The following is a 26,806-nucleotide window of genomic DNA, read 5'->3' as shown; positions in this document are numbered from 1 at the left end:
ATATTTGGAAATTAAGCAATATGCTTTTAAATGACCTATGTGTCAAAGAAGAAATCACAAGGCAAATTAGAAAATATTTCATGTAATACACCACATTAACAAAATGAAGAATAAAAATCACATGATCATCTCAATAGATGTAGAGAAAGCATTTGACAAGATACAGATCCATTTGTGATAAAAACTCTAAATAAAATGGGTATAGAAGGAAAATACCTCAACATAATAAAGGCCATATATGACAAACCCACAGAAAATATAATTCTAAATGGAGAAAAACTGAAAGGTATCCCTCTAAGAACAGGAACCAGACAAGGATGCCCACTGTCACCACTCTTATTTAACATAGTATTGGAAGTCCTAGCCAGAGCAATCAGGCAAGAAAAAGAAATAAAAGGGATCCACATTGGAAAAGAAGAAGGGGAATTGTCACTCTTTGCAGACGACATGATTTTATATCTAGACAACCCTAAAGAATCCACTAAAAAACTTTTAGAAACAAGAAAGTAATACAGTCAAGTCATGGGATACAAAATTAATGTGCAAAAATCTGTTGCATTTCTATACACTAGCAACGATGTAGCAGAAAGAGAAAGTAAGAATACAATCCTATGTACAATTGCAACAAAAAGAATAAAATACCTAGGAATAAATTTAAACAAAGAGGTGAAAGATCTCTACACCGAAAACTACAAAACATTGTTGAAAGAAATCGAAGAAGACACAAAGAAATGGAAAGATATTCTGCGCTCTTGGATTGGAAGAATTAACATAGCTAAAATGTCCATACTTCCTAAAGTAATCTACAGATTCAATGCAATCCCTATCAAAGTTCCAAGAACATTTTTCTCAGAAATAGAACAAAGAATCCTAAAATTTATATGGAACAACAAAAGACCCTGAATAGCCAAAGGATTCCTGAGAAAAAAGAACAAAGCTGGAGGTATCACACTCCCTGATTTCAAATCATACTACAAAGGCATAGTAACCAAAACAGCATGGTACAGGCACAAAAACAGACACACAGATCAATGGAACAGAATCAAGAGCCCATTTATAGACAGCTAATATTTGACAAGAGAGCCAAGAGCATACAATGGAGAAAGAAGAGTCTCTTTAGTAAATGGTGGTGGGAAAACCGGACAGCCACATGCAAAAGAATGAAAGTAGACCATTCCCTTACACCATGCACAAAAATCAACTCAAAATGGATTAAAGACTTGAATGTAAGACCTGAAACCATGAAACTTCTAGGAGAAAACATAGGCAGTACGCACTTTGACATCAGTCTTAGCAGCATATTTTCAAATACCGTGTCTGACTGGGCAAAGGAAACAAAAGAAAAAATGAACAAATGGGACTACGTCAAACTAAAAAGCTTCCGCACAGCAAAGGAAACCATCAACAAAACGAAAAGACAACCAAGAATCGGGAGAAGATATTTGCAAACCATATATCAGATAAGGGGTTAATATCCAAAATATACAAAGAACTCATACATCTCAACAACAAAAACACCAACAACCCAATTAAAAAATGGGCAAAAGATCTGAACAGAGATTTCTCCAAAGCAAATATATGGGTGGCCAACAGGCATATGAAAAGATGCTCAGCATCATTAACTTTCAGAGAATTGCAAATGAAAAGTACAATGAGATATCACCTCACTCCGGTGAGAATGGCTATAATTAACAAGACAGGAAACAACAAGTGTTGGAGAGGATGTGGCGAGAAGGCAACCCTCGTACACTGCTGGTGGGTGTGCAAACTGGTGCAGCCACTATGGAAAGCAGTAAGGAGTATCCTCAGAAAATTAAAAATACATCTACCATTGGATCCAGCTATACCACTGCTGGGTATTTATCCAAAGAATTTAAAAACACAAATGCATAAAGATACATGCACCCCTATGTTCATCGCAGCATTGTTCACAATACCCAAGATTGGAAGCAACCTAGGTGCCCAACAAGGACGAATGGATAAAGAAGATGTGGTATATATACAAAATGGAATACTGCTCAGCCATAAGAAAGGATGAAACCTGGCCATATGTTACAACATGGATGAAGCTTCAGGGTATTATGCTGAGTGAAATAAGTTAGAGGGAGAAAGGCAAATACTGTATGACCTCACTCATAAGTAAAAGATGAAAATAATGACAAACAAGCACATAGCAACAGAGATTGGATTGGTGGTTACCATAGGGGAAGGAGAGTGGGGGACGGCAAAAGGGGTGATTAGGCTCACATGTGTGGTGATGGACTATAATTAGTTTTTGGGTGGTGAACATGATGTAATCTACACAGAATTTGAAATATATTATGATGTGCATCTGAAAGCCATATAACGTCATAATCCAATGTTACCACAATGAAAAAAAAAAGGCAAGAAAGTGGAGGGAATTTCTATTTGGTAGTGTAGTTTGTTTGTTATTTTCTTTGATCAGCCTGAAGTATATAAAACAAACAAATATACCCACACAGACATGGCACATTATGAAGTTGAAGTTCCCGCAGATAACCCTCACATTGCAAACGCAAGAAGTTCACGTAACCTCAGTAGCACAGCCTTCTCAGTGTAAATGGGTGTCTGTCCCATTAGAGACCCTGAGTTACATTTCATAGTACATTTTGGTTGTCAGCCATTGGAACCCGCTGCCCATCCTCTTTCCTAGTTTCTGTGGAAGGAAGGTAAGTGGGGACTGTGGGATGATGGGAGAGTGCCGGGAGCATGGACTCAGTGGGCAGGAAAGGAGCCATCACTGTGCGTGGCTCCTCCCTTGGACTTAGTCTTCTAGAAATCCACCTGAGAACAGAGGCATCATTTCCTGACTACAAATGATTGATTCTAGGAATGCTTTGGTACACACGAGTGCTTAGATATCCAATTTTATAGTTATTACACAATTATGCATAAAGACCTAAGGAAAGATAATCTTTTACCTGATAAAAAGATAATCTTAGTTATACCAAAACAGGTATTGTATAAGTTGTTCTTATTATCTTAATCTGATAAATACGCTTCCAATTTATGAATATGTGTGATCACAGAATAATTTGCTGCAGAGTAACTCTCTTAGCAGGCACCAAAGTGATCTTTAATGTCTTTCTCAACAGATAAAGCAACTTTATTCTTCATCAGTCAAACAAAGACCTTTTCTGGAGCTGGGACGGGAATTCCAGTCTGCTATGTTATTGCCTCCTATGATCAAATGATGTAGGGAAAATTAAGAAACAAATAGAGCATATCAAGAAAGGGAGCAGGCATAGTGGGAAGTTATTCACTTTCTATTTCAAAACACTTAGATCGCATTTATGAAGTGTCAGGCATGGTTCCACTTAAAATACTGACCACTGAATACTTTAATAGTTCAAGTGTGGCAGAAATAACATGTATCTGTAGGATCTGATACAAAAAAGAGCATCGGAAGTGTCTCTGAATATGGGATTACTGAGAGCAATGGGCCAACCCCTAGCTCTGCATTCTGTCCAGGCATTCTAACCAGCACGTTCCCAGGGGCTCACTTCTCACCAATACCGTCTGTGACTCGCCGCTTCTGAAGATGCTAAGCACTGCGACGCTGCTTTGCTGCTCTGATCCAGGTTTTCCTTCACTCTGCACCTTCCCCACAGTTCTGTCACATCTTAAGGGTGACTTAAAGTCCAGTTCCAGAAAAGCCTCCTTTCAAGAGAATTTCAGAGAAACGTCCAAAGTCCATCTCTCCAAATACTTCATTCCACTTCTATTAAACTTCTTTTAGCATTTGCTCGGTAGCAGAATCATCCACGGGCATGTCTGACTTTTCTCCTGGATCACAAATTTTTGGAGAGCAGGAATTTTTTAACAGGTTCAAGCAATATGGAGGAACCTCGAGATTCTGTGAGCCCAGGCATACCTCTTCCAGACAAAGCCTGAGTAGGGTCAGAGCCACGTGACTTACTTGCCTAAGGTCATACGTCTAGTTTGTGGCAGAGGTAGGCCTCTCACACAGTCCCTTGACTCTCAGTCTTGTGTTCTTGACCCCACAGAGCTCAACACAATTTTGACCTGATTGTGCTTATATCATAAGGATGGCCTTCTGATAAGCCATTAAGTAGATACTGGGCACTCAAATATGCCTAGCATAGCAACAGAGGAGTAAGGAAGAAATAAGGGAAAACGAAAAAGAATCCACATGTGTTTATTAATAGGCCACCAAACTGAAATTTTTAGCCTTCATCCTGATAATAAAGTACCATTTTGAAGAAATGTCCTACTACTTTTCCCCATTTCTGAACTGCAAATGATAAGAGTTGTCATTGGATCTGAACACAATGTATGTGTTCACTTTAGTATCACGAATCTTCTCATTTTCACTGTGCTACATTCTGCTTAAGATTCGTTTACCAGTTGTGCATCTCCGTTCATGAAGCAGATTGCGGCTTTTCTTGAAGCGTGAGGTTCCTGGTCTTGTTAACAGCTATGCCACGTCCTCCAACTCAGCCTTCCAGTTTGCCTGTTTCTTTGATCCCAGACCCCTCTGCTAGGAAGGACAATGCTGAGGTCTGCATCGGAACGCTGGTAAACTCCAGCAAGGTGGAGGGAATGAGAGAGGATGAGGGAAATCCACCAGTGCTTCAGATAAAGAAATGAAAATTCTTGGGGAAATGCAAATGGACATAAAAACTGATAAAGAGAGTGGAGTTCCTGAAAGCAAGGTTGTTTTCACATTCAAAAAAATTAATCATTATAATGGATCACATTAACAGAATGATGGAGAGACATCCAGTGATCGCCTTAGTCAATGAAGAAAAAGTTGGTGCAATTCAGTACTTTGGATGACTTATTTTCCCAGTGCATCATATTCTTGACAATCCCAATGTGATTTTCTCACATTCCACGAAGTTTAAAACCTAACCCTGTTCGGTACTTGTTCTAGACCTCCATGTCCATTTCTTGTGAAGACATTAGGGCTTTTTTTAATTATTAAGATTATGATAGTTAACATCCTTGTGAAATTACAGTTGTACATCATTATTAGTCATGTTGTAGGTACACCACTTCACCCCTAGTGCCCTCCCCCCACCCCCCCTTTCCCCTGGTGACCACCGATCAGTTCTCTTTGTCCATATGTTAACTGCCACCTATGAGTGGAGTCATACAGAGGCCGTCTTTCTCTGTCTGGCTTATTTCACTCAACGTAATACCCTCAAGGTCTATCCATGTTGTTGTGAATGGGACGACTTTGTCCTTTTTGATGGCTGAGTAGTATTCTATTGTATATATATACCACATCTTCTTTATCCAATCATCAGTTGCTGGGTACCTAGGTTTGTTCCATGACTTGGCTCTTGTGAATAATGCTGCGATGAACATAGGGGTGCATGGAACTTTTGGAATTGCTGATTTCGGGTTCTTAGGATAGATACCCAGTAGTGGGATGGCTGGGTCATAAGATATTTCTATTCTTAACTTTTCGAGGAATCTCCATACTGTTTTCCATAGTGGCTGCACCAGTTTGCATTCCCACCAACAGTGTATGAGGGTTCCTTTTTCTCCACAGCCTCACCAACATTTGTCACTCTTGGTTTTGGATATTTTTGCCATTCTAACAGGTGTAAGGTGATATCTTAGTGTAGTTTTGATTTGCATTTCCCTGATGATTAGTGATGATGAGCATCTTTTCATGTGTCTATTGGCCATCCGTATATCTTCTTTGGAGAAATGTCTGTTCATGTAATTGGGTTGTTTGATTTTTTTATTGTTGAGTTGTGTGAGTTCTTTGTATATTATGGAGATTAACCCTTTGTCGGATAAATAACTTGTGAATATTTTTTCCCAATTAGTGGGCTGTTTTTTTGTTTCAATCCTGTTTTCCCTTGCCTTGAAGAAGCTCTTTAGACTGATGAGGTCCCATTTGTTTATTCTTTCTATTGTTTCCCTCATGGGAAGGGTTATGGTGTCCGAAAAGATTCTTTTGAAGCTGATGTCCAAGAGTGTACTGCCGATATTCTCTTCTAGAAGACTTATTGTTTCAGGCCTAATCTTTAGGTCTTTGATCCATTTTGAGTTTATTTTAGTAAATGGTGAAAAAGAATGATTGATTTTCATTCTTTTACATGTGGCTGTCCAGTTTTCCCAGCACCATTTGTTGAAGAGACTTTCTTTCCTCCATTGTAGGCCCTCAGCTCCCTTGTCAAAGATTAGCTGTCCATAGATGTGTGGTTTTATTTCTGGGCTTTCAATTCTGTTCCATTGATCAGTGCGTCTGTTTTTGTAGCAGTACCATGCTGTTTTGATGACTGTAGCTTTGTAGTATGTTTTGAAGTCAGGGATTGTGATGCCTCCAGCTTTGTTCTTCTTTCTCAGGGTTGCTTTAGCAATTTGGGGTCTTTTGTTGCCCCATATGAATTTTAGGATTCTCTGTTCAATTTCTGCAAAGAATGACATTGGCATTCTGATTGGGATAGCATTGAATCTGTAGATTGCTTTAGGTAGTATGGACATTTTAACTATGTTTATTCTTCCAATCCATGTGCATATAACGTCTTTCCATCTCTTTATGTCATCATTGATTTCTTTCAAGAAAGTCTTGTAGTTTTCATTGTATAAATCTTTCACTTCCTTGGTTAAATTTATCCCAAGGTATTTTATTCTTTTTGTTGCGATCGTGAATGGGATTGAGTTCTTGAGATCATTTTCTGGGCGGGGCCTCTCTGCCAATGGCGGGCAGAGGTCCTCCCTGCTGGGGGGGTGTGGAACCCTGGAGCCTCCCCCAAGGCCACAGAGCCAGGCGCTGGAGCTCCACCCAGTCCCCAAGCACGTCCATGGATGTCCGGGCGCCCCCTGCACCGACCTGTGCAGTGCCGGAGACCGTGGACCCAGCAGCAGCTGTCTGGCTGGTGCTCTGTTGGGGAATCCACTCTCTGGGAGCTTCCCTTTGTTCTGGTTTCTGGGCGGGGACTCCCTGCTAATGGCAAGCAGAGGCTTTCCCTGCCAGGGGAGTGCAGGACCCCAGAGCCTCCCCCTGCCTGCAGAGCTGGGCACTGGAGCTCCAACCCCATCCCCAAGCATGTCCATGGGAACTCCAGGCGCCCCCTGCACCGACCCGTGCACAGCTGGAGACCATGGGCCCAGCAGCAACTTGTGGGTTGGTGCTGTGCCGGGGAATCCACTCGCGGGGAGTTCCCTTTGTACTGGTTTCTGGGCGGGGCCTCCCTGCTAATGGCGAGCAGAGGCTTTCCCTGTGGGGGTAGGGGGTGTGCGACCCTGGACCTTCACCCTGGGCCGCAGAACAGGGCGCTGGAGCTCCACCCAGTCCCCAAGCACATCCACGGGAAGTCCGGGCACCCCTTGCACTGACCCAGGCAGTGCCGGAGACCATGGGGCCAGCAGCAGCTGGAAGTCTGGTGACGTGCCAGGGAATCCGCTTGCTGGGGGCTTCCCTTTGTTCTGGTTTCTGGGTGGAGCCTCCCTGCTAATGGCGAGCAGAGGCTTTCCCTGCGGAGGGTGTGCGGGACCCCGGAGCCTCCCACCGGGCCACAGAGCCGGGCACTGGAGCTCCAACCCTGTCACCAAGCACGTCCATGGGAAATCCGGCACCCACTGCACCGACCCATGCAGGGCCAGTGACCATGGGCCCAGCAGCAGCTGGCGGTCTGGTGCCATGCCGGGGAATCTGCTCGCTGGGAGCTTTCTTTTGTTCTGGTTTCTTGGCAGGGCCTCCCTGCTAATGGCGAGCAGAGGCCTTCCCTGCCGGTGGGTGCGGGACCCTGGAGATTCCCCCTGGGCTTAGGTGTAATCGCCGGGGGCTTGGGTAGGGCTGTTGTCACCTGTTTCCACTGTCGCTCCGCTGGTGAGTGCGCACTCCCGCCCTTGGTGTGTGGCGATGCTATGGGGGAGTCCGCTGGAAGAGAGCCTCTTGCAGGAACTAGGCTGTCCGGGGGTCAGAGGTCAGGGGTTGGAGAGTTTTCACTTGTTTCCACCTCCTCCCAGGGGGAAGTCCGTCTGCCTTCCGATGCATAGCAGCACAAGACTCTTAGGCATCTTGAGATGCTATCTGGAAATCCTTTGTTAATCGGTGAATGTCCAATTACTTGTAGATTCGACGGGGGAGAGACAAAGAAGACCACTCACTCTGTCATCTTGGTCCCGCCCCCCTTAGGCCACTTTTTAAAGACACCCCGCCATAGATTGCCTGAAGATTTCTCCGTGACTACATAGAAGTCACTATTTTCCAGGGAAGAGTGTAAGGAAATAAGGCATCAATCAGGGCATTCCCAGGGAGGTCAGCTGTGGGAATGTCTCTGTGATGCAGCCTGGGACCTCACGTCACTGCTGAGGAAAGCAGAAACAAAAGGAACACCACTCGGGTGGAAGGCAGCTACTCAGAGGAAGCGTCCACTCTGTGACTGCCTGGTGGGCTCATCCCACAGGTGGAGCTGCACCCAAAGCAGCAGCTGCCTCCTGGGATCTGGAGACCAGAGGGGGAGCCGTTCCTCCAAATGGGGACCCTGGGCTAGGACCCATGACTGTGATCAGTGAGTCCTGCTTTCAGGCTCTCCCGCACAAGAGTTCCGGGTCTGTCAGGGCCTCCTCACAGCCAGTTGCTCAGAGCGGGGACTGACATGACTCAGGCCTCACGCATGTTCCCTGAATTGGCCTGCCTCCCAGCACAGAGAAAGGATGAGGAGCGAACGTGTTTTAAAATGTAAATCAATCAGAAAGCTCTTCCAGGAAACCTAATCCGACTGGAACAGTGTCAATAGTAGAGGGGAACCCCTGGTATTAAATAAAGAATGCCCACCCCAAACTTAGGGAAATTGGATTATTTCCCTGACATACACGATGATTTCTATCTCTGTCATAGCAGAAGACAGAAGTACAGGAATTGCCTGCTGCTCCGATATTAAGACGAGTTTCAGAAAGGTTCCCTTTTCTCTTCTATTCAATATTCCCTATTTCAGTAGGACCTGGAGAAACGATAGGAAGGCCGGGAACACACTGACATTTTCTTGCTCTGTTCGGATTTAGGGGATTCCGTTATCATTTAATCTAGTGATTCTGCGCTAGTATTCAAATGAGAAACTGAAGTTGTCTGTTCATTCACAAATAATTTGAGTCCACAGCAACCATCAGTTTCTTCTTAATTCAAGTGGAAATCCAGTTCCTTCAGGGGACCTGCTCCATAGGTGTGGATCTCTGTCTACTTAATGTTCTCTGGAGACGAAGAACAAAGAGCTTCTGACAGGTTAAAGGTCAGGGGTCTCCTGCCCACATACGTTCTGACAATGTTTTATTAAATGTGGTGATACCTGTCCCTCCCACGTCCTCGGCATCTGTGCCGTGCGTTAGGTAATGGACTTTTCCTCAGGAAATGGCTCAAATCCAAGATATGGTGTTAGGTTTACTCTCTCTGCTCTGTTTCAACCTTTCAACCTCTAATGCATGTTGCATTCTTTCTAAGTTCCTGGAGGCGGGCCCATTTTCAAACCTTTGTTACTCATTGCCATTGATATTTACTGTGCAGAAAAATTTAGGTTCACACAAAAACCTTCACAAGAAGTTCATAGCAGCTTTATTCATAGGGGATAAAGTTATAAAACCAAAAACTGTCCTTCAATAGGTAAATGGTTAAACTCTGGTGGCACTTTGTCTCCTTCTCCCAGGTCACCCTAGGTGCATAGTGTCCCACCATCAGATCCTGCCACCACACACTCACCCCCCGGCTCCATTCCCCAGGAGGAGAAGGCAGGTGCAGGAGAGCAGGGCCCTGTGCTCCTCTGGGCAGAGAGGACAGCCCCGCAGCAGCCTCTGTGCTCCCCAACCGCCCACCCTCAGAGGCTGGAGCTCAGTCATGGTAGTCGCTGCTGTTCCAGACTGTGACAAGGAAAGAGGGAGGGTGACGCTGGGCTGAGAGGGTTGCGGAGGCCCATCTCCATGGCAGCTTCAGCAGGGACAGAAGAAGCTCCCGGGGCAGTGTCATCTATTCCCACCAAGATCTCGAGATGCAGGGCAAGCTTTCCCCCTCCGGACTCAGGGCCAGCACTGCCCCACACTCCCCTCCCCACTCTGTGACCTGTGAATCTGTCTCTACACTTCCTGGAGCCTCTGCAAACCCCCTCCCTACAGCCCCAGAAGCTCAAGGGCCAGAGAACGCAGGAGAGGACAGGCGGGGCCCATCCTGGGCTGGGGTCTAGAGGTTTTGGTCATCTGGAAATATTCTAAAGCTTCCATTTGTTTTCCTAAGGATGGCGTGATGGGTACTTCAGGTGCAATGAGGGAGTTGGGGTCAGGGCACGTGAGCCACACTGCAGTCAGCCTCCCCCCATGGCCCTGACCCTTCTGGAAGCCAAAGCAGACACTCAGGAAGGGCGGAGCCTGACCCCCCATTTTTACCACTAGCAAGGCACAGACAGAAGCCATGACCTCTAAGGAGAAAAAAAATGTATTTGGGGAAAATTGGGGTAGGAAGACACCATTAGCACAGAGGGTGGGATAAGGAGAAAAACCAGGTTTTCTGTTCCTCCACTTCCACTTTTGGGGAATCAAGTGTTCCTATGAGGCAAGGTCTGTCAGACACAGTCTGGCTGACCCCAGGAGACACGTATCTGAAGACAGCATGGCTGGTGATGGGGGCTGAGGCAGCTGCCACCCTCTGCCCAGGCTGGCAGGGTTTGGCTGGGCACCGCGGCTGCCTGGATGGCAAGGTCCAGTTGCCGTGCCTGTTCTGATCCATTCCCTGGTAGTCGGACAGTTGTGGTCCCTGGAGGTAGGTTGGGGACTGTCCTCTGTCATTGTTCTCCTCTGGTCTGGGGAGGAGGGAACGTCGTGGTAACAGGTATGTCCAGCTTCCCAGGCCTGAAATGGTTTTGATGATGCTTTGACTGGGAGGCCAGAAGTTCTTGGCAAGCCTCAGTTTCTCTCCCAGGACGCAGACGAAGGATGTCACTGTCGATGGCGCCTGAACAGCCCTCCCATCCGACGCCGAGCTGTGTGTGACCCGTGCCTGGCTCTGGGCGGGGGCTGATGCGGGCTTGCCTTTGCAAGGGGATCCTCTGGCGCTTCCTCCTTGTTGGGCCTCAGGCAGGGCAGGAGGCGTCTCAACATTTTTCTGAAAGGGCTGTCGTGAAAAACCTCTTCCTTTTCACGCAGGGGCTGGAGGGGTTTGGTCCCGAGGGTGTCTGCTATTCCCCCGACCTGGCTCCCAGACTGGGACCCTGACTCCCCCTCCAGTGTTGCCACCCCACGGCAGGGCTCTGGTGAGGCCCCACCCCGACTCTCCTCCGGAGGCTCATTCCTGGCCACTGGGCACCCTGAACTCAGCTCTCCACGGCCTTGCTCGGCCCCCACGAAGGTCCCACTCTGCCCTTTTCTCTCTGAGAGGCTGAATGGGAAGGTTGGAGAAGACGGCCGGCCCTCCTGTCCCAAGAGAGAGGCTTCTGAGGGCCCACTGCCATCGCCAGGTAGGGTCCCTCCCAGGGCCTTCTGATCTTCCTCACACACAGGTGAGGGAGCAGGGAGGGGACGGGCCAGCCTGGGAACTGATGGTTTTGTCGTCAAAGTTAAGACCTGGTCACCTGGAGGAGGCTCAAGAGGTTTTCCCATGAAGTGTGCAAAGTCAGCTATCGAGGGGGCCCCAGAATCACAGGTGGCTGTGGGGGGCAAAGGGGACCATGGAAGGGCTGAGGGTTGAGCCTCACATACTTTCAGATCTGCAGGCTCCAAAGACAGGAGGGGTATGCCCCAGCGGAAATTCAGCCCAGACATGATACCGTGTGCTTCGAGCATCTGAGGAGTGCCTGGATCATCCTGTTCTTTTTCCCAGACCTCCGTTTGTATGCTTTCCGTGATTTCTGTCTCGAGTGGCTTCGGCACCTCAGGGTTGGCAACTGAGGGGCTATCAGTCTCTCCCTCCCTGTTTGTGGGGCCTCCCCAGAGTGAGGCCACTGGTCGGTGGCAGGACAGGTGCCCTTGCTGAGACTCAAAGTGTGATGACACAGGGAAGAACAAGACCTCGATCATGTTCCACCGGGAGAGGAACTCAATGTGACAGCTCATGCGGCCGTGGCCTGAGTTGGGAAACGGCCAATGGGAGTGACCTGGAGCTGAGCTCGTGGCAACAGGGCTGAGTGGAGTTCTGGTCAAGTCAGATGGAGGTTCTGCTGGCAGAGTGGAGGCCAAAGGTAGAGTGCGCTGGGTCAGAAGAGCCAGGGAAAGTGCTGGAGTCATGGTGAGAGAAGCACCTTCCACAGGCTTCCTGCATTGCTGGCGGACTCCAGCAGACGCTGCCTTGCATGCCTCCCCAGGGGAATCTCGAGATGACAAGCAATGGAAGCATCCCTTACAAGACAGCCTCCCCGAGGAGCTGCGGGAAACAAGATGCACAAGCTGTAGCCAGGAGCAGAGGGCCCTGGGACAGCAGGGCAGGCCAGCTGCGGGTGGCCCCTTGAGACCCATGGGCCTCCCTGGCCCTCCTTTCACTTCACCGAATTCTCCTGCTGTCCCTCACCCCAGGCCTCTTGCCAGCCCCTGTCCCATGGCTCCCCTCCCAGCTCAGCCCCAAGATGCCTGTAGCCCTGGGGCACATCAGAGACTCTGTGAGGAAGAAGCCCAGGAGAGAAGGGCAAGATGCCTTACCTTTGCGAAAGGGGCATCAGGCCCTCACTTCTGCCTGGTCCTTCTGGCCAGCTCTGTAAGCTAGAAATGAGGGCACTGGGTCAGAGCGATGAAGGCGGGGCCTAGGGCTCTTACAGGAGGCTGCGTGCAATGTGCCTTTAGGGGAGACCGTTTGAGGTCAGACTCTGGAGCCCAGGCACCAGTGCCCAAGGCCACGGGATCCCTGATGGGGATGTCAAGTCTGCAGGTGGGTTGAGGTTTGTCATTGACCAAGCGCTTCCACCTCCACCACAGCCCAGATGCCCCTGCTGGGCAACACCCTGTTCCAGACACCTGCTGGCCTGGGCCTTAGTTCCCAGCACAGAATCTGGCAAGTACTCAGGTTTTCATCTCCTTCCCGGGAGCCTCCCTGAAGGCTCTGTTTCCTGAGGGACAGGCTCTGTCCCTGGCATCCTCGAGCCCACGGAGCTGGGCGCTCAGGGACAGGAGATGGAGGCCAGCTCTGGGGCACAGGGCTGAACGGCAGGAGCTTACCTTTCAGAGCTCCCCTTTTCTTCCTGCTCCTGCTGCTCCTCTCTCTCGGCTCCACTTGATGCTGAAATGAGAGAAAAAAACAAGAAACTGTGGGGGCTGAGCCCCAAGGCTCCCTCTCCTCTCTGTGGACCAGCTGCAGATGCACAGCGTTTGTGAGCAAGATGACTGTCCACGCTGAACTCCTGGGGCTCTGCAGCATTTCTTCCCTTTTACTTCCTTTTGAAGTGGATAATTGAACACAAAATGGACATTTGCTGTCTTCCTTCTTTGAGGATCATAAGAAGGTCCCCACGTGGGACCACCATGCATCTTCTGTCACTGTTCCTCTGCTCAAGAGACGCACACATTCTCAGATGTACAGAATCTTGTGAGCTTCCTCAGGGAGGACTTTGCTTCCTGAGGCTACAGCCCCACTCCAGGTCCTGCCCAGAGGCTCTCGGGGGCTCAGCTCTGCCCTCAGATCAACCACGACAGAGAAAAGGCCCACCTGAGACCCCTGCCCCGGGAAGGTGGCTGGGGAACCAGTGCTCAGGGCCTGTCTTCCCACAGATCCCACTCAGCATCCCGCCCATGGCCACTGGTCACTGGCCTGGGGACTTTCCCTGGAGCCCTCTACCACACCGGGACTCCTGCTCGGAGATCTTCGGATCGAAATCCTTGTGCCCACTCTCACCCCTGCCCACCCAACCTGGCTTGTCTCTAGAAGGACGATGTTCTATTCTTTCCCATCCCTGGAGTCCCTCTAGTTGATTCAGAGGAGTGGAAATCACAGTAAAAAAGAAGAGAGACTCATCTTCTGGTTACCTTCTGACTTACCTTCCTGACGTTTCTCCTTTTGTAAGTTAGTTGTGAGGGCAAATTCCTTTTGGGGCAGGGAAAGAACAGGAGGAAGAGCCCCAGTCCATACAGGATGCGGAGGATGGTCCCAATCACCAAGGAAGCGGAACTGGAGCTCAACCAGGTAGCAACAATGCTTTTTAGATCTAAGATAGGAGTTTCCATATCTCAAATACAGTCCTACTCTCAGGCAACCGAGCACTGGGAGTGACTTGGAGATTAGAACCCCACGCCCTCATCATGGAACTGTGGCCGTGTCACAGGGGCTCCTGAGGGGGGGGAGGCAAGAGGAGGGCAGCCGATTGGCCCACAGCCCCTCCGCCACCAACTGGCCTCCAACTGCCTCCCTCCACCCTCCTCGGCCTTCTAGACCTTAGCTAGTTTTCTATTTCTTCCACCTGGAAGCCAGATGTCACCCGGTTCCTTGCGTCTCCTGGATTCTTGGTTTGAACCCACCTATCTCATGGCCTTTGAAAGTGTGAAGTTCTCCCAGGAATTTGATCTAGTTCCCAGGGATTCACACCCTCATTCTCCTCTGTCCTCAACTCTGACTGATGTTTTCCCCTCACTTATTGACTCTGTGTGCGTGTGAGGACACTGAAGTGCTGCTCTCTTAGCTGATCTCAATTAGACAATTCAGTGTTCTCGACTCTAGGCCCCACATCACACATGAGATCCTCAGAGCTTCTTGATCTCGGAGCTGAAAGTTTGTCCCCTTTCACCTGCCTCTCCCTCTTCCTCCCACTCCACAGCCACTGGCCACCACTTTTCTACTCTCTGTTTCTGTGAATTGACCTTTCTTTTGCTGTTTTTCGAGTTCACGTGTGAGTGACCCCAGGCAGTATCTGTCTTTCTCTGTCTGGCTTGTTTCATTGTTTGTATTCTTTCTGTGATTTCTGTCTCCAGCAGCTTCTGGACATCAGGGTTGGCAACTGAGGGGCTATCAGTCTCTCCCTCCCTATTTGTGGGGCCTCCCCACAATGAGGCCACTGGTCGGTGGCAGGACAGGTGCCCTTGCTGGGACTCGAAGTGTGATGACATGGGGAAGAACAAGACCTCGATCATGTTCCGCCGGGAGAGGAACTCGACGCGCCAGCTCATGCGGCCATGGTCTGAGTTGGGAAACGGCCAACAGGAGTGACCTGGAGCTGAGCTCGTGGCCACTGGGCCAAGTGGGATTCTGGTCAAGTCAGATGGAGGTTCTGCTGGCAGAGTGGAGGCCAAAGGTAGAGTGTGTTGAGTCAGAAGAGCCAGGGAAAGTGCTGGAGCCGTGGTGAGAGGAGCACCTTCCACAGGCTTCCCGCATGGCTGGCGGACTCTAGCAGACGCTGTCTTGCATGCCTCCCCAGGGGAATCTCGAGATGACAAGCGATGGAAGCATCCCTTATAAGACAGCCTCCCCAAGGAGCTGCGGGAAACAAGATGCACAAGCTGTAGCCAGGAGCAGAGGGCCCTGGGACAGCAGGGTAGGCCAGCTGCGGGTGGCCTCTTGAGACCCATGGGCCTCCCTGGTCCTACCTTCACTTCACCGAATTCTCCTGCTGTCCCTCACCCCAGGCCTCTTGCCACCCCCTGTCCCATGGCTCTCCTCCCAGCTCAGCCCCAAGCTGCCTGCAGCCCTGGGGCACATCAGAGACTCTGCGAGGAAGAAGCCCAGGAGAGAAGGGCAAGATGCCTTACCTTTGCGAAAGGGGCATCAGGCCCCCCACTTCTGCCAGGTCCTTCTGGCCAGCTCTGTAAGCTAGAAATCAGGAGACTGTGTCACAGCGATGAAGGTGGGGGCCCAGGGTTCTTACAGGAGGCTGCGTGCAATGTGCCTTAGGGGAGACTTTCTGAGGTCAGATTCTGGAGCCCAGGCACCAATGTCCAAGGCCACGCGATCCCTTTCGGGGATGGCAAGGCTGCTGATGGGTTGAGGTTTGTCATTGACCAAGTGCTTCCACCTCCACCACAGCTCACATGCCCCTGCTGGACAAGAACTTGTTCCAGACGCCTGCTGGCCTGGGCCTTAGTTCCCAGCACAGAATCTGGCAAGTACTCAGGTTTTCATCTCCTTCCCGGGAGCCTCGCTGAGGGCTCTGTTTCCTGAAGGACAGGCTCTGTCCCTGGCATCCTCGAGCCCACGGAGCTGGGCGCTCAGGGACAGGAGATGGAGGCCAGCTCTGGGGCACAGGGCTCAATGGCAGGAGCTTACCTTTCAAAGCTCCCCTTTTCTTCCTGCTCCTGCTGCTCCTCCCTCTCGGCTCCACTTGACGCTGAAATGAGAGAAAAAACAAGAAACTCCGGGGCCTGAGACCCAAGGCTCCCTCTCCTCTCTGGACCAGCTGTAGACGCTTTGCATTTATGAGGAAGATGACTGTCTACACTCAGCTCCTGGTGCCCGGGGGTGTTTCTTTCCTTTTACTCATTTTTTAAGTGGAGACTAGAACATGAAATGGATATTTGGTGTCTTCCTTCTTTGAAGAACATGTGGAAGATTTTTCTTTGTGAGACCCACCATAGTAACCAAAACAGCATGGTACTGGCACAAAAACAGACACACCGATCAATGGAGCAGCATCGAGAGCCAAGAAGTAAACCCACACATTTATGGACAGCTAATATTCGACAAGGGGGCCAAGAACATATGATGGAGAAAAGAGCGTCTCTTCAATAAATGGTGTTGGGGAAACTGGACAGCCACATGCAAAAGAACGAAAGCAGACCATTATCTTACACCATGCACAAAAATCAGCTCAAAATGGATTAAAAGTTTGAATGTAAGACCTGAAACCATGAAACTTCTAGAAGAAAACATAGGCAGTACGCTCTTTGACATCGGTCTTAGCAGCGTATTTTCAAATGCCATATCTGACCGGGCAAGGGAAACAAAAGAAAAAATGAACAAATGGGACTACCTCACACTAAAAAGCTTCTGCACAGCAAAGGAAACCATCAACAAAACGAAAAGATAACCTAACAATTGGGAGAAGATATTTGCAGACCGTATATCAGATAAGGAGTTAATATCTATAATATACAAAGGACTCATACAGCTCAACAACAAAAAACCAACAACCCAATTAGAAAATGGGCAAAGGATCTGAACAGAGATTTCTCCAAACAAGATATATGGATGGCCAGCAAGCATATGAAAAGATGCTCCACATCATTAACTATCAGGAAGATGCAAATCAAAACTACAATGAGGTATCACCTCACTCCGGTCAGAATGGCTATAATGAACAAGACAGGAAACAACAAATGTTGGAGAGGATGTAGAGAGAAGGGACCCCTCGTACACTGCTGGCGGGAGCGCAAACTGGTGCAGCCACTATGGAAAGCAGTATGGAGTATCCTCAGAAAATTAAGCATAGATCTACCGTACTATCCAGCTATCCCACTGCTGGGTATTTATCCAAAGAACTTGAAAATGCAAAGGCATAAAGATACTTGCACCCCATGTTCATTGCAGCATTATAAGTAGCTTTAAATAGCTAATTTATATGAACCCATTTAAATTTTAAATGTTTTTAGAAAAATTGAATTCAGAATCAAAAATCTTTCCAAAAAAGAAACCTGCAAGCCTAGATGACTTGTCTGGTGAATTTTATCAAATATTTAAGAAATAAATAATATGAATCTTCTGTAATCTCTTTTATAAAATACAAGAGGAGGGTAAAATTTCAACCAAGTTTTATGAGACCAGCTTATCCCTAATACCAAAACCTAAAAAAGACATTTTAAGAAGAGACAGTCACAGACCAATATCATTTATAAATCCTTTAAAATATTTAAAAATTAAATCCAGCAATATATAGAAAAGATAATGCATCATGATCAATCCTTTTATCCAAGGATTTCAAGGTCAATTTACCACGATAATAGAGTAAAAAGGAAGTCTCATATGATCTCCTGAATAGATGCAGAAAAAAACCTTTGACAAAATTCAATACTCTTTTATTATATATTATATATTTATATTATTATATATATTTATTATTATTATTTATATTATTTATTTATTATTACTATTTATATGATTATTTATTATATATTAATATTATTAATATATATTATTATAAAAACTCAGCATAACTAGGAATAGAAAGTAATTTCTTCAATGTGATGAAAGTGATATATTAAAAAAAATCTTGATCTATAATCATACTTAATAGTAAAACATTGAACTCTTTCCACCTAAGAGAGAAACAAAGCAGAGACATCTGCTCTCACCACTTTTATTCAATTTCATAGTAGAAACTCTAGCCAGCACAATAAAACAAGAAAAATAAACAAAAGAAATAATGGTTGGAAAGGAAGAAGAAAACTGCTGCTATTTGTAGGAGACACCATTGTCTATATAGAAAATCCTGTGGAAGCCACACAATAACCCAACAGAACTAAGAAGTGAATTTATTTAAATCGCAGTACTCAAGGTTGATATCTAAAACTCAATTGTATTTCTACATAATAGCAAAAGTGATTGGAAACTGAAATCCGAAAAATCCAAAAACTTCACATGCCTAGGATTGAATCTAACAAAAAAAATGCCCACGACCTCTACACTAAAAACTACAGGGCATTACTGAGAGAAATTCGAAAGAATCTAAATAAATGGAAAGATGTACCATGTTAATGGATCTAAAAGTTCAATTTTGTTAAGATCTCCATTCTCCAAACATTGATCAATAGATTCAACATATCCCAAAACAAAATCCCAGCAGGCTGCTCTGAAGACAAAAGAACAATTGAATATCTACGTATTTTTTAAAAAATCATGGGCCCCTAAAACATCTATAGACAAAAATTAATTCGATGGATCATAGGCCTAAATATAAAGTCTAGAACTATAAAGCCTATAGAAAAAGAAAGCATAGGAGAATATCCTTATCACCTGGAGAAAGGAAAACATTTCTTAGATCTTAAAAGAAAAAAAATTGATAGACCAAGCTGTACCAAATGTGAATGTTTCCATTCATCAAAAGACACTCGTAAGAAAGTGAATAGGCAATTGGCAGACTGGGAAAAGTAATCACAATGCACATATCTGACAAAAGGTTTTTATCCAAAATGTGTAAAGAACTTCTACAAATCTATAATAAAAAGACAAACAACCTAACTAAAAATGGGCTAAAGATGAACAGACACTTCACAAAAGAAGACATAAGAAGGGCTAGTAACATATGAAAAAATGTTTGACATCATTGGACATCAAGGACATAAAAACTGAAACTAGAGGTACCATTTCGCATTCACTAGCATGGCTAAAATTAAGAAGACAGACACCACCAAATGTTGACAAGGATGAGGAGTAACAGAAACCATGGGATGTTGCAGGTGGTAATATGAAATTGTACAACCACCCTGGAGAACTGTTTAGCAATTTCTTTGAAAGGTAAACCTACATTTACCCTATGGCTGAGCAAATGCCATCTCTGCACTAAAGGCTCCATCGTGAGGGTAATCCTTCACATCCAAATGGAACACAAAGGTTTTACTTACTTGGAGTACTAGTTCAACAGCTTTGGCCATTAAACCTGCAATACAAACAGGGTTAGGAAGCAAAAAGTCAGAATTAACCGTTGAAGATGAAATAACACTTGGCCTAGAGCCTTCCGGGAAATGTTCCCTGATAGTGTCGTCAAACTGAGTGTGGATATTCCCTCAAGGTAGAAATGAAGGACATCACGGAGTTCTTCACTCAGCCCCAGATATCCATGCGACATGTTAAGGAGGAGGAGAATGCTGGAACATAAGTCACAGGCTCAGGTAGCCCAAAATTCAAAATTCCCAGTGTGCTGGTAAGGATGGCCACAAATGGCCTTCCAAGTTTCTCAGCAACCAGGAAACTGCAGTGATCTATACCATCAACCACAACCAGCTGGAAACTCTCATTCTTTAAGGAGCCCATGGTATCTATCCTTCTTAACAAATGACCACACTGAGTTGCACGTAGCTCCGTGATCTTTAAAAGGTTTGCAAATAAGTCTCTGCAAAAAAGAAAAAGAAAGAAAGAAAGAAAAAAAGGAAGAAGCAAAGAAGTGAAAGATATTTAATACTCATGGAAGGTGTTCATCTTAAAACACACAACAGAATCTTGGCAGCACAAGAAAACACTTTTAGAAAGCAGGTCTGGCAGCAACCTGCCTGTTCTGTTGCTCTCTCCTGAGAACCTTCTCCTCCAGATACTGGTCTTTTCATAACTTCTAAATCCACCATGTCATTTCCTTGTTCTTGTCTTTGCTACAGTTCTTCCTGATGCTTAGAATTCTCCTGCTTTCTTCCCTCTTCCTTTCTTCCCCTCATCGAAATCCTACCCATCTTCTGATGTTCTTTTTGCTCTGGGAGACGGTACCAGCTATGGCTGGTGTCTCTGGGCTCTCGGTCCTGGCTGAATGCTGAAGATCATCCATTTGCTCTGTATGCCCTTCAATTATATACTAACTTTGCTCTCTAATGTACCTAGATGTAGGACTTGCTTTCCAGGGGTTGTACACACCTTGATGACAGGGTCCCCTGAACACCTGTGGAGAAACAGCATTTTCCATAGGACAAACCATTTTAAAAGCTGTGTGCCAGTGACATCTGCTTGGTCTCTTGCTTTCAACTCGGGCCAAGGGATATCTTCACACTTCATTGGCAGCAAATCCTTCAAGAAGGTTACTGTTGCCTGGGGCTCCTGCTTAAGGGACAGTGAATACTTCATAGTACCACCATTCACATGTATTTTAATGCTTCAACTATATTTAAAATTGGTTCAGGAGAAAGAAGAAGATGGAATGAACTAATGTTGGGACAAAAGTTATTAAAACTTCTGTTTCAATAAGAAAATCCTTTCTACAGGGATAATTACTGATAATTATTGGGGGCAAGTGAGAGGAAGTTGTTCTGTCATCTCTGCAGTGTGATGGGCAGGGTAGGCCCCTTCTAAAAGCACAGGAGATTACAAAGGGTAAATAAATGTGACCAAATATGTAGTCAGTTTAGGCTGTAGTAATTTTGATGAAGGTCTTCTGATTAGATCAGGAAAAAAAAAAGAAAAAGAAAAAGCAGACAGATAGCTTCGGGCCAGAAAAAAAATAGTCCAAGGAGGCTCTTTGAATTTAATGATTGAATCAGGATAATTTTCCAAGTTATATCTGGAGCAACATCAAAGGTTTCATTAACTGTAAAATGCTACTCAAGAAAGATGTGACTTACACTTTGGTCTAGCATTTCTATAAATCTTGATCTCTAGCTAGTGCAATAAATATTCACCTTGTGCTTACTATGTGTACATACTGTGGTAGGTTCTGTGGATCTAGTAGTGAGCAAGGCAAATGTGACCTTTGCCCTCCTGGAGTTTACAGTTGGACAGGGAAAGCAGATAGTGAGCAAACCCTTACAAGTAATAAATCAATTAATAATAGGTATGTTAAGTATTTCAAAGGAAAGAACTAGGCATTAGGAAAAAAGCAATTGAATCAGTCTAGAAACTAGTATAGTGATTCTATCTTTGTGCTACCCCCATTTTCAAATAAATCTGTGGGGATACTTTTTTTAATTTAAGCTTTTTAAAAGAAAACATTTAAAGGAATACGTGTGATAGTTTTGAGAAATTCAAGACATGTGGTATAAAGTTTTGGAATTTAGCATATGAAAATATGAACATTGACTTCATATGGCTGAGAGAAAAGACTTGCAGAAACACAGTGCTGGGCCCAGTGGGACATACTATGAAAGTGTACAGTGTTCCCTGCTCAATCTAGTTAGAGGAGGGCAGAACATGGGGAAGAGTTGGGGTTTTTTGTTTCTTGCTCAGTTCATTCTCTGCTTGTCTCCAGTACCTACATGGCCTGGCACATATAAAGTCCCCCCAAAATATTTTTAATGCAAAAGATAAAGCCTAAAATTAAGTGCTAAGTCTGTGGTATCGAGAAGTTTAGAGGAAGAAATGAAGTAAATAAAACAGTTTTTATGGAGGAGGCAGTATTGAAGAAATGCCTTGACTGGTGAGTAGCATCTTTTAGCAGAAATGAGGGAGGAACAAGGACACTCTAATTAACACAGACAGGCATGATTTTCCCCTTTATGACTTCATGCTCAAGATGAGTAGTTTCTTGTTATTTTGAGTTTCAGATGAGTGGCATTTCCAAGAGTTAGCTTCAAGACTTACTCTCTGCAAGGCTGAGAGTGACTCTTAAATGGCCAGGTTCAAGTTCTGCAAAAATCAATCTTTGTAAATGACCCCATCATCAAAAAATTTATGAGAAGAGAAAGGAAAAGAAAGAAGTAAAATTGAGTGACTGTGACTTTATCCAACAAGGAAATGGTGAATTGCCCATCACTGGCCCTGAGCTGGAGAGACTGAAGGCAAAGAGAGAAGGTGGGGAGTCTCGTACGGTGAGATCCCCCCAGTTTCTAAGGGTAATATCTACTCATTCAGGCTCAGAAGCTGATCAGCTGGGAATGTTAACAAGAATACCATATACCAAGACTGTCTGAAGTGATTCATTCAGGGATGATTGAGATATTACTCATTCATTTATTCATATTTCTCAAATAATAATTACTTTATTTTTCCTTAAAGGAAAAAAACTATTACCTCCCTGGCAAAGCTTCCTTTAAAAAGAAATCAAAATTTTTCTTGAATTCCTGTTTATGGTCTTCAGGAGGAGACCAACTGACAATTTGGTATTTTACCTCCTTTTTTTTTTTTTAAAGATTGGCACTTGAGCTAACATCTGCTGCTAATCTTATTCTTTTTTCTTCTTCTTCTCCCCAAAGCTCCCCGAGTACACAGTTGTATGTTCTGGTTGTAGGTCCTTCCGGTTCTGCTATGTGGGACATCGCCTCAGCATGGCCTGATGAGCAGTGCTAGGTCCACACCCAGGATTCAAACTGGTGAAACCCTGGGCTACCGAAGCGGAGCACGTGAACTTAACCACTTGGCCACAGGGCTGGCTCCTTTTCTTCTGTTTAAAACCCAAGAAGAGATGGAAGAGAAAAATTAATTATGCCACATGTCTAGATCAAAAGGAATGATGCTGATACCTAATTTTAGTCCTTTCCCTTATTTTTCAGAAATTTTTTCTTTGATAACATCTTTATTGAGATATAATTCACATATCATAAATTCACCCTTTAAAAGTGTACAATTTAGTGGTTTTCAGTATATCTGTAGAGCTGTGAAACCATCACCACAATCAATTTTAGAATATTTTCTCACCCTCAAAAGAAACCTCATACCTATTATCAGTCACTCTTATCGTTCTCATACTTTCTTTTAGTTCTTTAGACACAACTTCCTTCAGTTCTTTGAGTACATCTCTAATGGCTGATTTAAAGTCTTTGTCTTGTAGATCCATTGTCTGGGCTTCCTCAAAGACAGTTCCTATTGACTGCTTTCTGTTGACCTACTTTCCTGTTTCTTTGCATGTCTCAATTTTTGTTGAAAACTGAACATTCTGAATAGTGTATTGTGGCAACTCCGGAAATCCGATTTCCCCCATCCCCCCAGTGTATTACCTTTGTTCACTGTTGCTGTTGTTGTTGCTGTTTGTTTAGTGACTTTCCTGAACTAATTCTGTAAAATCTATTTTTCTTGTCATGCTCGGCCATGAAAGTCTCTGATCGGTTATCTTAGTGGTCATCTAATAATCACGCAGAGATTTCCTTAAATACCTTGCAACAATAAATGTCCCAGCCTTTGCCAAGGAGTTGTGTGTGTGTGCTGGGCACACTTTCAATGCTCTGGCAGACAGTTTACAACACCGCCTGAGCCTTCACTTCCCGCTTGTGCAGAGGTTCAAGGTAGGCCCCAAGTGAGCAGTAAGAGTCTTCTGAGGTCTTTCTTGAGCATGAGCACAGCTCCGCATATGCACATGGCCTTCTAGATTCCCAGGATTATGTCAGAGCTTTTCAAAGCCAAGAGACATAATTAGTTATGTCACAGTATCAGGTTCTATAAACATTTAAGCATTCTGAGTTTACATTATTATGACTGTATAAAAATTGTTCAATTTGGAAGCAAATGGGCCAAATCATATATCATTACTTGGTTTCCACTCCTGCACTTTTTCCCTCCTGAAGTTAATAACTGCCTTCTTTTTTCATTTGTTTAGGCTTGTTTGTTTTGTTTTGTTTCTGTGCCTATTGGTCAGTCCCCCAGCTCCCTCCAATATTCTCTCAATATGATTTTCAGGAAGCTCAAATTATTGAACACATTTTTTTCCAAGTCATGTTCCTCCTGGATTCTTCCATTGATCTCATCTGGATTGACTGCTCTCAGGCCAGCTGCACAGCTGATATCTTAGGACAGATCTTCAACACTCTTCTGTTTTGCCAACTGCTTTGTCTTCCTCTTTCTTGGTAGCCCATTGTTCTGGTTAAAACCTGTAGTTTTAGTTCTGGACTAAACCCTATAGTTACTTCTTGAGAAACAGGATATGAAAAGGACAACCTCTGAGACTATTTTACCATCAAATCTTGTTGGTTTTCTGTGTACATTGCTGCAACGCCAATGCTAAAAAGTTTGAGTCCATTCTGAGTCCTAGTCACCATTGAAGTGTATGAAAATTTCTAGGTTGCTTTTTATTAGTCAGTGGTATTCTGAACTTTCACCATGATCGGCTTTAGTGTAGGTCTTTTGTTATTCTCTGTACTGGGTGCTAGGTGGGATCTTTCAATATGGAGACTCATATAATTTGGTTCTGGAAATTTTTTTTTTGTATCTTTGATAAGTTTCTCCTGCAATTTTACAGTTTTCTTTCTCTGGAATTCTTATCAATCAGAAAAGACATCTTGATCCAATCTTCACAAACTATGGACAAGACTTCAAGCAACATAAATAAAGCGGCATTTTCTCAAATTGATCTGGAAATGTGTGTGAAGGGTTTGCCTGGATGGGCTGAAGACAGAGGTAAGGAGGTGAGAAATGGAGGAAGGCAGAGGAAGATGAGCAGAGCCAAATTGCATTTCAAACTTTCTTCTGCTAGAATTATGGTCTAAGACAGGCTTTTAAGTAAACATACACCAACATGCATAAACACACATATCTTTTTTCATTATAATAATTCAGCAGGACTGAAATAAAGTTTTGGTGAATATTTGTCATATGCAAGGCACTCACAGCTTATCATCTATGGAAGCAGGGTCCAAACACTACTGTCTAACATGGTAGCCATTAGCTACATGTGGCTATTGAGCACCTGAAATGTGGCTGGTGTGAACGGTAAAAATACACACCAGATTTCAAAGACTTGATATAAAGAAATGTGAAATATCTCATTAATAATTTTTTATTTTGTTTACATGTTGAAATGAGATTATGGATATATTGGGGTAAATAAAATACATTATTTTATTTATAGACATAAATTAGTTTGACCTGTTTCTTTTTATTTTTTTTAATGTGGCTTCCAGAATATTAACAGTTACATTATGAGGCTTGCATTTGTGGCTCATGTTATATTCCTATTGGATAGCTCTAGTCCACATAATAGGAAGATATGATACCTGATGTGGGAGGAAGTCCATTCTTTTCAAGTGAGGTCACCTCATGCCCATGAGCTTGAAGAATCTGAGATACTCAGTCCATCCGTAGATAATGACTTCCCCCTAGGAACAAGGCTTCATTTTTGCAAGATTCACAGAGAGAAAAGCCAAGGTGGAAGGGTGGGGGAATAGAGAAGCTTCAGGATAAAGCTTCCCTGGATGGGGAGCAGAAGGAAAGCTTCATCGCTTCTCCATTTCCTGTTTGGGCAACCCTGCCCTGGACCCTCAGAGTCCTCATGCCGACTGATTCCTGGCTCTCTGAGCCTTCACCTGTTCCAATCCTCCTCTGTAGTTTCCCTGTCCTGTGACCCAGGGGCTCTTTGTCAATAGGATAAGCTCCAGGAGACTTAGAACTTAAGGCTTTCTCTTCCTAGGAAATAGGCTACATTTTAATAAAGGTCATCCCCTTACTGATGCTGTAAAAAATAACTGTACATGGTGGTATACATGCGGCTTCTCACAGCAGACAGCAAATCAGGGTTATCATTGGGATCTTTCTCTCTGGAAGTTTTTGCTACAGTGAAAACCAGAAAGTGGCTAGAAAGCGCCTCCAGGAGGCAGTCATGAAGAGGGGATGGAACTGCTCCTTAACACTAGAAACGTCCTTTAAGAGTAAATGTTTGGGACAGGAGGTACTTATTTTGGGCCTGAGCTTGGCTCCACCTAGAAGTCAGGTATCTTGAGATACCTGTAGCCAGCCGTCAGGATCCCCCCCCCCCCCCCCCCCGCCCCCAGAAATCTGCCCGACCTGTTGCATTAAGGAATAAGGAAAGACCTGCTCCTAGGATCGTGGCTCAGGCACACTGCACATTCTTCCCAGCTTGCTCTCAGCGTCAGAGACGCCCTGGTGCTTTCCCTAGGTCCGCTGCCTGCCGCCAGGACCGACAGTTTGGAGAAAGGAGCGTTCCTCTCTGCCCAGCTGCCCAGGAGCGGCTCCCGTGCGCGCGCGCCGTGGCCGTTCAGAACACTCGCGAACACTCCTCGAACAAGGACATGGTCAGGATTTTGGCGCCTTCCGGTAGCAGGAGCCCCGGCAGCGGAAAACGAGCCGCAGCGCGGTCCGCCCAGCCATGCTCGCTGGCGCGGCGCGGGGCCGAGCGAAGCCGATGCTGCGCGCCCTGCGACGCGGGCGGGGACTTCGTGCGCCCGCAGTCCCGCACAGCGATCGCCGCAAACTCCAGGCAGGGGAGCTGAGGCGACTGGCTCTGCTGCGACCCGGTCAAAGCAAGATGACCTGCACTGGCTTCTTTACCCCCGCCCTATCTGGGCCCTTTTGATTCCTGCTCGGCCGACCTCTCCCCTTGGCTCTGCCTAAGAAATC

The 26,806-nt window shown here is 45.4% G+C and overlaps 1 pseudogene; it reads right to left on the bottom strand.

Moving 5' to 3' along the window:
- The window catches only part of LOC106824681 (UDP-glucuronosyltransferase 3A1-like), a 31,164-nt pseudogene extending 7,867 nt beyond the window's left edge, over positions 1–23,297 (bottom strand).
- Between the last annotated feature and the right edge of the window lie 3,509 nt (positions 23,298–26,806).

This window comes from Equus asinus, chromosome 10, assembly GCF_041296235.1.
Source record: "Equus asinus isolate D_3611 breed Donkey chromosome 10, EquAss-T2T_v2, whole genome shotgun sequence".
Lineage (NCBI taxonomy): Eukaryota > Metazoa > Chordata > Mammalia > Perissodactyla > Equidae > Equus > Equus asinus.
This window is presented reverse-complemented; position numbering and strand designations above follow the sequence as displayed.